The following is a 14,273-nucleotide window of genomic DNA, read 5'->3' as shown; positions in this document are numbered from 1 at the left end:
AGGCAGATAATGAAGGGAAACAAACAATTCTCAGCATATTCATGTGTGGAAATTCAAGCATATGGTGAGATTGTAGCTCTACGTAGAAAATTAGCATTATCATAAAGGTTTCATTAGCTGGGAGGAAACAACATGTTGTGCTCTCTTTTTGTCACAAAAAAAAAAATATGACAAATTCTCCACCTAAAATCATCAAAGCAGATTTTCCAAAACATCCATCCTTTAAAAAGAAAATCAGCAAGGCAGAGAAGACAAAACCTACTTCTTGGCTACTTAGACCAATTCCCTACAATATCCTAAGCCTGAATGTTTATTTGGGAAAAAAGCACATGCAGGATATTTATGCTATTTCTCTTGGCCAGAAACATCCTCCTTATGCAAAGCTGGTTGTTACATGTAATATTTTTAGACATCCATGTGTGTCATCCCGTTAGGGAAAAAATTAGAAAAAAGAGTAATTAGACAGGGTATAAACAGGAAATCTCAAAAAAAAAAAACCCCAAAAACACCCTTAAGCCAAAAAAAAAAAAAAAAAAAAAAAGCTGTCAGAATAACACATCTCCTGAAGGGAAGCTTAGGAATGGAGAATCATGGAGGGTCTGGGGCAGGAGCAAACCCCAATGTGCTGCATTCCCTCCAGGTCAGATCTCTCCCTCCCAGAACTGGACAAGTTACAAAGAAGTCACTTGGCCATTCTGTCACTTACTTCTATTTTTAAGCCTTTTTTAGTTTAAGGTCTAAAGAAAGAAAATAAAGGAAAAAAAAAATAAAAAGAGCCAACAAAACCCAAACCCTACAAACTCTCTGGCCAAAGAAGAGAGGATTACACGTAAGCTGCACATAATTAAGACAAAACTGGGAGCTGTGTCTGCCAGTGATGGGCTCAGAGCCCTGTCCTGCATCCCAGCTGCTCTCCCTGGGGATGTGCCATGGTCTGGACTCATGTGTGCACACACAGGGACAGAGTGGCTGAGCCACCTAAATACTCATCAGCAGAGCTTTAAAACCACCCACATCCAGCAAGGCTTCACACCTCTAATGCTCTGAATTCCATGAGAAGCCTTTTGGACTCTCCTCCCCAGTTCTCCTCTTTACTCCCTCCTTAGATAAACCCCTTTGTTCAGGCCTGGGTGCTCCTGGAAACATCCCAGGGTGACACCAGGGACTTGGTCCCAGGTGCACTGAACTGTGCATGTTCTTCCCATGAGCTCCTGGCAGAGTAACTGTGTGAAATTAAACTTCACTGGCAGGTGAATAGCTACAAAAGATATTTTATAGGCAGGAAAAAGTCACCTGTACTGATGCATCCAGTGATGAGAGAGAAAGGAGAACCATTTTCACTACATAAATGGCCAGCACACAGCCTCAAACCTGCAGTTTGAAAAGTGAGAAACTGGAGTGTGGCACATCATTAGTACACAGATTATAAAAACTGGCTCATTTATCCTGAAACAGGCACACCACAGCAGCTCAGGCAGTCAGAGCACTGGAGAATAATACAGATAACAAAAAGCAAAATTCCCTCTCCCAGAAGGCAATGCTGTCCCTTAGCACAGTGACTTCACAAAGCCTGTGCCAGGAGAGCATCCCAAAATGCCTCCATCCTGCTTTGGGCAGTGGCAGAGGCAGCAGCTCTGCCTTCCAGGTGCACAAGCCTACAGCACCAGCCTGGATCTTTAAAGGATTCCATGTCCAAATCCCTACCTGAGCTGTACTCTATCATCCATAAAAGCATCACCAGTAATTTCTTTGTAAGGCTCTTGTTTTTTTCTAATTTTTCTTTGTAAAGGCTCTGTTTTTTTTAATCCAAACTTCTCTTCTGTAACTCATAAGCCTGTAAGAGATTTCAAAGCTTAATACTGAAGCCCCCACACTTGAGGTTTTCATTGGCATTGAGGTGGGATTTTCCTTTGGTTCTGAAGGCATTTAGGATCAGCTCCTCAGATCAGCACTGCTTCATTGACTTGGGTACAAGCAGCCAGATTATGTCTGGCCCTGAACGTGCACAGCCTGATCAAAATGTGAAATCTCATGCAAGAATGTCTTGCCATAAGGAGCTGCCCTAGGCAGGCACATCTCAGGAAAATAAAAGCCTCTGCCTGTCCTTCTGGAAGGAAGGGGCCTGCATGCAGCTGGGGGGAAGAGGGAAAAAGTTATAATGGTTGAAATGACCTCAGAGTTTCCTGGTGTGTCTGTTGGGAGAGCAAAGCTTCATCGTGTTCCAGCACTTGGAGCCACTCAGAGCTTGAAGGAATGAGCAGGAAAATAACAGACAGAAGTTTGGGGCTGTACCAGCATTGCTGTGGAAGCTTTTTAAACAATCTGCACAGGCCTCCAAAAACACCATGATGCACATTCTGGGGAGCCTGTCTGCAGCCCACAGGTCTGCCCTGACCAGTGTGGCTGCCACCACTCAGCGTCCCATGGTGGGAGGTGCTCAGGGTGAAACTGATGGATGAGGATTGGAAATGCTCCACTCTCCCACGAGTGAAGATCTGAGGAAGGGAAGCACTGCTCTGAGCCACTGCCCCATCCCACCCCACTGTGTGCCTCTCCACCAGCTCCTCTGCCTCAGAGCAGTGCAGTGCCCTCCCCTCTGGACTCACTGATACCTCCTGCAGTGCCCATTGGGACAGCTCTGGCTCCAAAATCTCGAGTTTCCCCAGTCTCTGCCCACACCAGCCAGTGGGTTCCTGTCACACCACCAGAGTCTGGCTCACACAGACACAATAAACCTGCAGTGATCCCTTGCAGGGCAGTGGCAGAGCTCCCCCCAGCTTTATGGGAGCAGACCATGTCTCCAGACATACTGCCTCTCCTTCCTAATCTTCAAGTCATAAAGAAGCCTTTAGCTGAAGTCCTGTCTCCAGTGCAGTCAATTAATTTGCCATTAATTTTAGTAGGGTCAGGGTTTTGCCTTAAATCATTTGTTATCTCACTATTAACCTTTAACAGAAGCCACTATCTGCCTAATGTTAAATAGCCAGTGATGCTCCACAGTGGCTGGCTACATCTTTCATGCCCTGTGCTCTGGCAAACCATCCTGTAGGACCAACCAGGTGACTCCAAGAGCCACCCCCATCCCTCCCAAGGGCTGCAGAGGCCACCTGGGCTCTGCACACTCATCAGATGTTCACCCACAGCAACTCAGGGACTGTGCAGAGCCATTCCCAGGCCTCAGGATATTCTCTTTCTCAGCACCAGCCAGGCAGGGACAGACACTTAGAGCCACAACTGAATGACAGGCACAGAAATGTTTTAAGATGAGACAGGCCAGGGAAAAGTGCAAGCTTTGCACTTTGAAGCCCCTTTGATGATGCTCTACATGGAAATGTTGGCTCTGCTGAAGCTTGGCAATGAGCTGGAGATAAAACAGTGCCTGGAACAGGGGGCTGAGAGGCTGCCTGGGTTGCATGGCACCTTCCTAAAATAGCCATGAGAGCTGGAGATAGGATGAAAAAACTGGCTCCTGCAGAGCATCAACTGACTTTCATGTAAGCCCCACCAGCTGAGCCAGTGAAAAAGTCTGGCACAGGAACAGCCCAAGTGCTCTCCCTCACTGCAGGCACTGGGGCTTTGCAGGGCCACGTGCCAACACACTTCCCATGCAACCCTCTTCTCCCCATTTATTCTATTATTCCTCATTGCAGGGGATGGCAGATCTAAGGGACTCTTTCATTCACTCCACTGATGGCTTGTACAGGATGACAGGCACGGCCTCTCGGGGTTACTAGAGAGATCCCACTCACCAGAGCAGGTTCTGGGGCTCTAAATCTCATCCTCTTCTCTCAAAATCCTCAGAAATAATGATGAGCACGCTGTAATAAGACCCCCAAAAACTGAACAAAACCAAAGAACTGCAATGAATTAAAACCCAGGAAACAAATTAATTCAATCTTCCTCAAAATGATAAATCCAGTAACCCAGCCAGGAGTTAAAGTCCTTTGCCAAGAGCCAAATATAAGCAGCAAAATTACAGCTTCTTGCTCCCAACCAGGAGTGTGCAGTGTAAAAAACTCACCCCTCTCCTCCCCAGGAGGAAATCTTGCAGTGTGGCTGCCTTTCCTGATGGCTTTTTCCTGTTCTTGCCTTAGCTCCATCCCACCTGGGGCTGCAGGGGCTGCTCACTGTGCACCAGCACAGCATGAAAGCACTCAGGTGCACAGGCAGCAGGAGGCAGAGGGAAGAACTGCACCCTGGCTCTGCTGGCCCCAGACTTTCCAGCTGCCAAGCAGCACCCAGGCAGCATTTCACCTGTCCTGGCACTGCCCAAGGCCACAGGACCTCTCTGGCAGTGTTATCACAGATGTGAATCCCTCTGACAGAAGGGAGAGGTTGGCCATCCTCTTGAAGGATTAGCACCTTTATTGCAGGAGAATTCTCCTTAAAGGTGTCCCAAGCTGAAAACTGGACAGGTCATGTCACTCCAGGGGTGCTGACATTCCATTCCTGCCACTCTGCAGTGTATTTAAAACAACAGGGAGAAAAGAACAGGAAGGCAACTCTACACTAATGCTATTAAAAAAAAAATCTGGAAAATTAATAGGAAACAATCAGTAGAAATCTGCCACAAATATCAAACCCATGAAATCCAACATCTGCTTTCCTTGGCAGCACACAGCCAGTAAATTTGTGTCTGCTGGAGACAAACTTATCACCAGCATTGCTGAGACACTGCAGGCAGGTCATTACTGCACACAGCCCACAGAGGTGGTTTGTTCCAGTGCAATCTCCTGGGAATTCAGGGGAAAAAGGTCTCCTGTGGGATCAGAGTGCTTTCCTGCTGCTACCTGACACAACAAATGCAGGGGCTGCCCATGAAGGAGCTCTGCCTGGAGGCAGCAGCATCCTCTGTCCCTGAATAAGCAGGGCCCACAGTGGGGCAGGAGTGGCCACCTGCCCTCCTGTGACCTGTCCTGACCTTTGCTCCCCAGCCAGGAGGCAAAGCAGCTAAGCTCCAGCTTCTTTGCTTAAGTCTCCACAACACCAATCTCAGGGTTTGTTCTGTGCAGAGATTCTGGGAACTCCTGAGTTTTACCTCACCCCAGAAGCCATCCCTGACCCACTGGAACAAACTCAGCTTTCCCTGTTACAGAATAGTTACAGAAGATTAAAAAATACCCTTAGAGAAGAGTAGTTTCACATCCCTGGGGACCCACACCCTGCCCTTGATGCCTTTTTGCCTCTCCCCTGCCCTGAAGCTCTCCCCCATTCCTGATGGCTTTTCACAGGATGCTTCCTCCATCCCCTCCAGCCCCTCCCTGCTCACCCCCAAGTTGGGTTTTTGAGGGAAGGCTCCCAAAGCAGGAGACACATGCAGAGCAAGCCCTGACCAAATAACTGCCATCCCCTCCAGGCAGCATCTCATCCTCCAAAGTCATCTGGAATCTCTTCTTCTCCTGCCCCATCCAGGTCCCTGCACCCACCATCCCCCCTCTGGACTTTTCCAGCCACTCATGCTTGGCAACAGCCCCTCAGGAACCCAAATTATTTTTCGTCTCCTCCTTACCTGATGTCAGCTTGGGACTGACATCAGGTAAGGAGGAGACGAAAAATAATTTAAAAAGAAAGCTAAAGCACAAGTCCTTTAAATCTGCAACTCTTTAAAAAAATGCAAAGAGCAAATAATTAAAGCAAGAGAAGTCCCAATAGTGGGTATGGGCTGGAGCAGGCAGCCAGCAGTGTTTCTGTGGGGGCAAGGAGCCAACATTGCCAGTGCCAGCAGCTTGCCAGGCACTCAGGGGGCTCATCCAGATGGTTCCACATTTCACTTCTAAAGCAAAACAAGTGCCTTGGATCAAAGGCTCTTTCTCAGCAGCCGTTACCCCCCAGCTCTGTGTGCACTGCTGCATCTCCAGGCCACCTCTTCCCAAGGGTTTTTTAGGGGGTGAGAGAGGAGGGGACCTCCAGGCCACCTCTTCCCAAGGGTTTTTTAGGGTGTGAGAGAGGAGGGGACCTTACAAGGAGATATTTAACAGTTGCATGCTGAAAGGAGTTCCTGTACCAGGCGCCGACCGCCTTTGCTCGGCACTCATGAATCTGTGCTTTGTTCAGGTTAAATCATATCTCAGAGCAGCCCATGAGGGTAATCTCTGTATAGAGGTTTCTCTCTAACCAGAAGTTAGAGATCTCTGCTCCAGCTGCAGCAAAGTTACCAGAATCCAGTTTGGATTTAGCCCTTTGCTGAAGAAGCCAAGGCAGCATTTACAACAAAGGCAGGAAAAAGCAGCTGTAAATGCTGGGATAAACAAACAGCCCCTTATCTCCTCAATGGAGTGCCAAAGACGCACAGAAATTTTTATGGACTGATCCTTCAAGGTGAAGGGAAGAGCAAGCAGAAAGGTTTCAACCTACCCCACCCCAAGCTTTCTCTGCTCTGTGCTGCTTCCTGGCTCTCCAAGGCTCACAGCTCCGAGCTCTGCAGGATGTTTAACTCGGGACACACTGCAGGAGCACTAAATAACGTTATCTGTCACTGCTAAGCATCAGAAATTAAAATACAGCCTCTTACCTCCACATTACACAGCCTGCTGGTTTAAATGGACTCGAGAAGCCCAAGGAGTTCTCCCAGTGTGCATGCACTAAGCCTTCATGTTTTCTGTACATCTGAGCTGGGGGAAGAAGGGAGACACGAGCCCGGACTTCTTCCGTTGCCATACAATCTGAAGGAAGTGACCTTAGTGTTTGTTGCTTTGATTACAGATTCAGAAACAAAAGCCCTTCCAGAGTGAGTCAGGGGACACAAGGGGTTGAAATGGGATTGTTAAAAATGGGAAAGCATTACAATTGTGGGCTGGTTTTGGGTTTTTTTCCCTGTCTGTGATATTAACCCCTTAATTATAAAACAAAACTGAATGAACAAGCATTAGTGACCAAAGGTGGCAGTCCTGGGGCAGGGAGACACCTTGGTGTGGGATCATGGTCCCTGTGTCACAGCAGTGGCTGAGGATCCCCACGCTGGCAGCTCTGTGCTCTCTGGGAGCTGCTCTCACCCCTCCCAGCTCCTCCACCCCACACACTCCTATGGGGGGACAGGAGGGGCCTTTGTGTAAAAACTTGGCACAGCACTAAAACTTCAAGCCACCCCCAGTTTGAACCCCTTGGAGCAAGGTGGCAGCAGGGACCAACCCATCTGAAGGGACACAGGGACAGAGATAACCAAGCTTTCTGCTCAGCACAGCCACCCTCACCCCCCATCAACTGATACCTCCACTGTCCCTCCCTGCAACAGACACCCCCAGGTACAGCATCCCACTGACTTCCCAAACTGCTCTCCAAAGCACAGGTCTGCTGCTCTGACCTGGGGGCTGCACTCTGGGGAGGGCACTGAGAGATGGACACAGCCTTGGCCATCCATGTGAACTTGCTCCTGCTCCACAGGAGTGCACTCTGCTGCTGGCAGAGGAGTAAATCATCCACCTGCTCTTCTGCTGCTCCTCTGCAGGCTGCTCTCTGTGTGCCAAACACTGAGCTCTGCTTTGATTCCCTGATTCCTTCCCCACTGGGGCACCAACCCACAAGGCTGCACACACTGTGTAACTGTGTCAGGCAGAGCACAGGAGTCACACAGGCACTGAAACAGCTCTCCTCAAAGAAAACTCAAACAACTGACACTGCTTTCACTGAAAATGGAAAAACCAGAACAACAAAGAACTGTGCACCCAAATTCAGGAAGCTGGAAGCTCCAGAACTCCAACCTGACCTTCAGGCAGGTACAGAAGAGGCACAAAGTCTCACATCTACACATGCAGTCACTTCAAAAATCTGAATGCTCTTATTCAGTTATTTATGCTCTCAACTGAGCAGTCACGATGCACACAGAGGACAAACAATGAAGACTCTCCCAACCCAATTTTTAAAATAAAGGGATCTATTTTAATAGAAAAATAATTAAGTTCAACACCTAGAACAAACTACCTTGCTTTTGCCAGAATGAAAATGGGTCAAACTTTGGACAGCACCACCTTAGACATGTGGCTCCCTCTCCTCAGAGGTCCTGAGGCCCCTTGGCCCAGCTGAAGTCCCCCAAACAGGAGGCTCTGTGCCCAGTGTTTGAGGCCAACAACAGTTCCATGCAGCTGCAGAGCACTGTGTGAGGACAGAGCCTTCCCAACAATGCTGGGAGAGCATTCTCTCACATTCTCCCTGAACAACCATCAATCCAGACACCTCCAGGGGGCAGCTGCCCCAGACACCAGGATGCAGCGAGGTGCCAGAGGTGTCTCACCCTCCTTGTTTAGTTCAGAAGAACCAGCTTTGATCAAATAACCACCCCTTCAATAGCTGCAGACAAAAGAGTTGTCTTTTTTCCCCAAGTTACTTTGTAAAAGCCAACATTCTCATAGTCATGAGACTACAAAAGCTTTCCACTCCATGCTCAATATCACAGGTTTCATGAAAAAGCCATAAGCTGGCCCCACATCAGGCAGGAGGGTGCCAGGTCAGGTCCAGCCAGCTGGTCCAGACTGCACCAGCAGCCTAAGAGACAGTTTTGGGAGGGGATTTCAGAGCAACCAACTTGTATTTGTCTCCAAAACAGACTCCAAAGCCCCAAAATAAAGATGGAAAATAGACAGTGAGTCATGTTTCCTTAGAGAAATGATGTGAAGGTTACCTGGGTGGTGCCAGCTTCTGCCCTGCTGGGATAACCACAATGACAGGAATAGCTGGAGGAGGGAAAGCACAGCTCCTCAGAGGATCCACAGCTTCCAAACAAACACAGACCAGAGCTGTGTTGCTTTTTTTTTTTTTTTTAATTCAGCTGTACAGAGAACTTACTTTAACTGAGAAAAATTAGAGTTTAAATGAAATACAGCCCACCTGTAAGAGGTAGGAAGCTGATGGAGTTGAGCACAGGGAAATTCTGCAGCTCTGAGGCACAAATGAGCTGGGTTTGGGGACAGCAGTGCAACAACCCTTCAGTGAAGGGTGACCCCACAGGGAATGCAGCATCCCCCAGCCCCCCCCAGCAAGGTGAACAGATGCACTGAGCTTGATATAAGAGAGGAGTTACTGCCACTTTCACTATGGCTTAACAAACACCACCCTGCTCCCAACCCCACACCCTCTGCCCAGCCCACATCTCCCTGCCCAGAAACCACTGGCCCAAGCAAAGGTGGAGCCAGGATGCTCAGGAAGCAGCACATCACCAGCAGTGCCATGGGTGGAAGTGCAGTGAATTCTCCAGCCCCATTCCCATTCTCCTGATGGCCAGCAGGGAGATGCACACTGGGGCACCCATCTCCAGGGTAGCACCCACCCCACATCAGCTGGAAAAGCAACAAACATCACAGTCTTAATCCTAGCATTGCTTGGACTATCAAAGATCACTTTTAATGGCTAAATCCAGCACATTCAAACTTTTCTCAGCTTTTTCATGACACTTTTCTCCCCACCTCCTTCCCCAACACACCCCTGTGCATGTTTAAATGAATGACAGATCAGTTAGTGGGGAAAAGTGTACATGTGTATTTGTGTGTGGGAGGGTATTTAAGCTAATATATTCCAGCACTGATAGCTTTATCCTCTTTGCAGTCTCTGAGAATGAACTGGCCTCCATCTGTACAGAAGATTAGTAGAATTGCTAATCACTAATTATGACTCAGAGGTTTTAAGAGCAATGCAGACTGTACCAGGGGTGGCCTGATTTTCAGAAAATGAGGGGACAAAGATAGCACAGGGTTATTTTAAGCACATGGACAGTCCATCCAAGATCACAAAGCGCTGCCGGCCAAAAGGGGTGACAGAAAGACAACCACACAGGAGGATGAAAATGAAGCTTGGAAAAACCAGCATGTGCCTGAAACACTTTTTATTTTCCTTTCCATACAGTTTGTGTCCAGTCAGAGCAAGCTGGCCTGCCTCTCTGCAAGGGCCAGAAGGGAGATTGATCCAGGCAGGCTCATACAGTGACACCTTTGTGCAGGACTTGCTGCCTCTGAGAAGCGGCGCCAGCGACATTCGAAATCCAACGTTCTCTGTGAGCTGCGTCACATCGAGGGGGGAAAATATTTATACAGGCCCAAGTGGTTTGTGAATAGAAGGCACTGTTGGAAACTGGCACCGTGACACCCCGAAGGAAATGAGATGAAGTTCACAGTCTGGTTGTGAAGTTTGTCAGTGAGGGAAGAGGGAGAAGCCATAAAACAGAAATCATATTTTTGTTTGAATCGGCTCTCGAACAGAAAACGCTGTATCACGAGCTCAGATGGAAATGGAGCTGGCAGAGAGCTCTGGAAAGCTGCTGTTGGGAGTGTGCAGAGCCAAGTTTAACTATAAGCTGTCAGGAGGCAGTGCCCTAAAGTCACAGCCATGGGGACAGCTCCCCATGCCAGCTCTGGACATGATGGGAGTCTCAGCAGAGCTAAAGCTCTGCAGGTGACACAGGAGCAGCATCACTGCATTAGATCAGATCCCTTCACAAAGAAAAACAGCTGGATGAAAGCAGCCAGAGCCAAGCTTTTCCAGAGTAACCAGTAATCCCCAGTGCACAAGTTGAAATCTTTGAAGGAACACAGACACATATTCAGTGTCCCCTAAAAAGGTTTTCAAGCTCCCTTTGAAAAGCCCTGACCTGTAAGAACACCTGAGATGCTTCTGCTGAGCATCACTCCTGGGGTCTCTCTGGTGTGGAACAAAGTTCTGCCCTGACAACACAGCCCCAGCTTTGTGCTCTCCCTCTGCTCCTCTCTCCAGCACTGCTTTTCATCGTTGTGAAAAGAGAAATGAAAAAAGGCATCTCAATTTGTTGTCAGCACTTTTCATAATGGAAAGTTAAGGTGTGGCAGCAGAGGAAGCATGGTGCTCACTATCCAAACCAACTACGTTAGCACTGGAGGAAACAGAAGGCAGCCACTTCCTCTCCCACCCCAGGTACCATGGGCCAGACACACAGACAAAGCTGATTTCTTGTGCTTCATCAGCAACATTTTTCACCTTATGCAGAGGAAATGACCTTTCAGAGGTTAAAAAGCACTCTGTCCAAAGACCCATATGAAAAGTTCACTCTGTTATGCCACAATTTATCAGCTAATTATCAGAGCAATTGGTAATTTCAGTTACTCCTAAACTGCTTAATCACAGAGATGCTCCCATATGTGGCTGTACATCCAGCAGATCAATCACAACGTGCCATTGTATTCTGCAGGGAGTTGGGGAACAGTTTTCCCAATTTTTTTACCACTTTGCATGGAGCAGGCTGACTGACACACATCCAACCCTGACCCTAAACCACTCACTTGACCAGTTTTTACTTTATAAGAGTTAGCTGCATCATTGAATAGACTTTGATGCCATGTCCCATTCCTGCCTAACCACACTGAGGAATCACTGTGTTATGGGATGTACTGGTGGCAACTGGCATTGATATCCCAGAGGAAAACTTCGTGTCAGTACCCCAAGGAAAACCAGGTAATGTAGGTAACTAAACACAGGATAAATGTTGATTCTAGAAGTCTTTGGCTTTGTAGCTGCTTATTAACCTCATTTATTTAAAATTTCACTTGGTTTTACTGCCCTATAATTAAATCTAAGGCAGGTGGCCTATAAAGCCAGCATGTGGAGGGTCCTGCAGAAAGCTTTCTTTGGGAATAGCATCAGGACATCTAGAAATGCCTTGCTGTCCCATCTCAGGCATCAGGAGGGGCTCTGGGAAGACCCCCCAAAGCCACAGCACTATGTGCCAGAGCTCCACAACAAAATACAGCCCTCAGTCCTTTCTCTGGTAGGAAATGGGAACCCTGGAGTAAAGGTTTCTACGCCAAATTCTCCTCCAGGAATTTTCCCAAGCCCTAACAGCCCCAATAATTCCTACTGACTTGCTGCTGTTAGAAAAACTACCTGTGCCAGCTTTTCCATCAGCTGTCTCTGTAAATCTGTTATTTCCAGGACAGGCTTTAAATGCTCCCTGCCATGGACAAGACAATGTTCCCTGGCACACAACCCAAGGGCTCAGAGAATCAGCTCACACTGTGCAGCCTCTCCCCTCCTGGGGATTTGGGGTTATTTCAGAGTGAAACGGGAAACCCCAGCAGTGCTTTGGCTCACAACCTCCTCCAGATGAATGGGCTCTGGGCAAGCAGGACACTCCTTCTCTCCTGGCAGGTGGGACAGATGATGGGAAGCATCCTGGAGCAAGGATCAGCTTGGGGAAGTGCCTGGGCTGGGGTGAAGTCCCTGTGCCAGTGCCCAGGTGAAACAACAGGTAAAACCTTGGAAAAGGTTTCCCACATCCACATGCCAGAAACACAAAGGCTAAGGAGAAGGTGACTGACAAAAGCTGGTTTGTGCTTGCTGGGGTGGGTTTTAGTTGTGCTTAAAGCTGCTAAGGCAGGTAAGGGCTTTGTGCTGGCAGAGAGGATTTGAGCCTGCCCTGTGACTACCTCTGCACCTGCCAGCTCCCAAACACAGCTGGGACCCTGCTCAGACACACAAAGGTGTTTGTGGCTTCTCTGTGCTGCAGCTCCAGCTCTGCTCTCCCACCAGGGTACCAGGCAGTTTGTATTTTAACAAGACTAAAAATCCCCCTCACCACAACAACACATGCAGCTGCCCAAGGAGAAGGAATCCTGCCCCAAGGAGAAGGAATCCTGCCCCAAGGAGAAGGAATCCTGCTGGCTTTCCCTTCTCCACAAAAATGTACTGGTGATTAAATAGAGACTTACTGGCAGCATCCAACTCACACAAAAATAGCCACTGGCCCACAGAATGTGACCCTCAAATACTGATCAAAGCAAACTGAGGCTTCCAGGGCTGATCAGCAGCACTGAGTGCCTGTCACCTCACCCTGCCCTGCTCATCCCCTGCATGCAGCTCAGGGCACTGAGTTCTGCCTGCTGTCCTGTTCTGTCACATCATGCACAGTCCAGGGAACCCTCAGAGAGGGGGAAAGCCCTTGTTTAGCCAAAGGAATCTCTATATGAAACCCATGGTATTTTTCACATCTGGAATATGAATGCAAAGGAGCTGCAGAAATGTGAGTGCTCTCCATGAAGACAAGGTGGGAAATGTTTAAGCACCTGTCCAGGAGTTAATGTTAATAAGAACACAGAGCAAAAAGGTGTTTTCATAACTACAGGACTTCTGGGGAGAACTCTAAGAGGACAAATAGCATCCCTGGCAAATAGGAGTGCTGCTATACCTTTTCCACAAAGAACAGGGGAACACAGGAAAACAATTTGCTCAAGACAATGCAGGACCTGTGATAATGATGGGACAGAAAATCTCACACCCAAGATTAGAGTCCTGTCCCACAGACACTGCAACATCCACTTCCTCAGAGAAACAGCCCCATGGAGTGCTCTGCACTGCTTCTGTTGCTCCTGTATTGCTCCACTGAGCCTGAGGTGAAGAAATGCAACCCAGGGTGGCTCAGAGTCCTTCCCTGAATGCATTCATGGGTCACTCAGCCACTGTCTCTAGCTATTTCCATAGCTTGAAGTACTTAAAAAATTAAGAAAACCAATTTGATTCCTGCAAGGCTCTGATATCTGAGCAGCTGGGTGACCTTTAACAGTGCTCAGTCCTGCACTCACTGCACTCAGCCAGAGGCTTGAGCAGCTGAGAGCCAAGACTTCAGCACAAAAAGCAAAGTGTTACACAACCCAACAAGGAAGAGCTGCAGGGCTTTCCTTCAGCCATCTCACTTTAATACACCCCAAATTACCACCAGCAAATTCCTGATGTTAAAATGTGAGAGTTGCTTTGCTCCTGCCAGGTTTCACCTCCCAGGGAAAACTCTCAGAGCAACAGGTGAGGAGCAACAGGTCCCTGCCTGTCCCCAGCAGGAGAAGTTATGGGCAGAGGGGAAGGGGCACTCCCTGTCCACTTCCCTGGCTCAAGGTCTGCCTGGTAGGATGAGAGAAGAACCAATCTCCTCTTTTCATCCATTTTCACAACCCCACTTTCAAATACTGGCACAGGTCAGTGATGCTTTTCATAAAGAAAAAAACAAGACAAAGCAACCACTAGGACACAGTAAGAATGGGCAGAAATACAGCTACACTTTGTATGGAAAAAAATCTCTTTTCACCTCAAGCCAGCCATCAGAGTATGATGAACAGGCTGAATACAGCTGTTGTCTAAGCTGAGTCTTTATTCCAGCCCTGGAGGGATGGGGTTTTACCTCCATGGGGATGCAGTGGAGAGGGAAGGCAGTCTAGGCTGCATGCTCTTTATGTGAATGGACCTGAAAACAACACCCACACAGCACAGGTGGAGCTGGATTTTACTTAGAGAGGAAGAAGAGAGTCAGGGCTGCATCCCACCACATCCCT

General features: G+C 48.3%; 1 protein-coding gene across 6 annotated transcripts in view; it reads right to left on the bottom strand.

The window, feature by feature from the left end:
• FRMD4B (FERM domain containing 4B) overlaps positions 1 to 14,273 on the bottom strand; it is a 131,320-nt gene that overhangs the window by 62,857 nt on the left and 54,190 nt on the right. The window contains exon 1 of one of the 6 annotated variants that reach the window (XM_018915226.3): positions 6,512 to 6,640. The exons of the other annotated variants lie outside the window; for them this stretch is intronic. The gene's annotated coding sequence lies outside the window, so the exon portion shown is untranslated. Of the gene's footprint in view, positions 1 to 6,511; positions 6,641 to 14,273 lie in introns of those variants that run through there. 6 annotated transcript variants of the gene reach the window in all.

This window comes from Serinus canaria, chromosome 12 (assembly GCF_022539315.1).
Source record: "Serinus canaria isolate serCan28SL12 chromosome 12, serCan2020, whole genome shotgun sequence".
NCBI lineage: Eukaryota > Metazoa > Chordata > Aves > Passeriformes > Fringillidae > Serinus > Serinus canaria.
The sequence above is the reverse complement of the archived record's forward strand: the minus strand, read 5'-3'. Positions and strand labels throughout refer to the sequence as shown.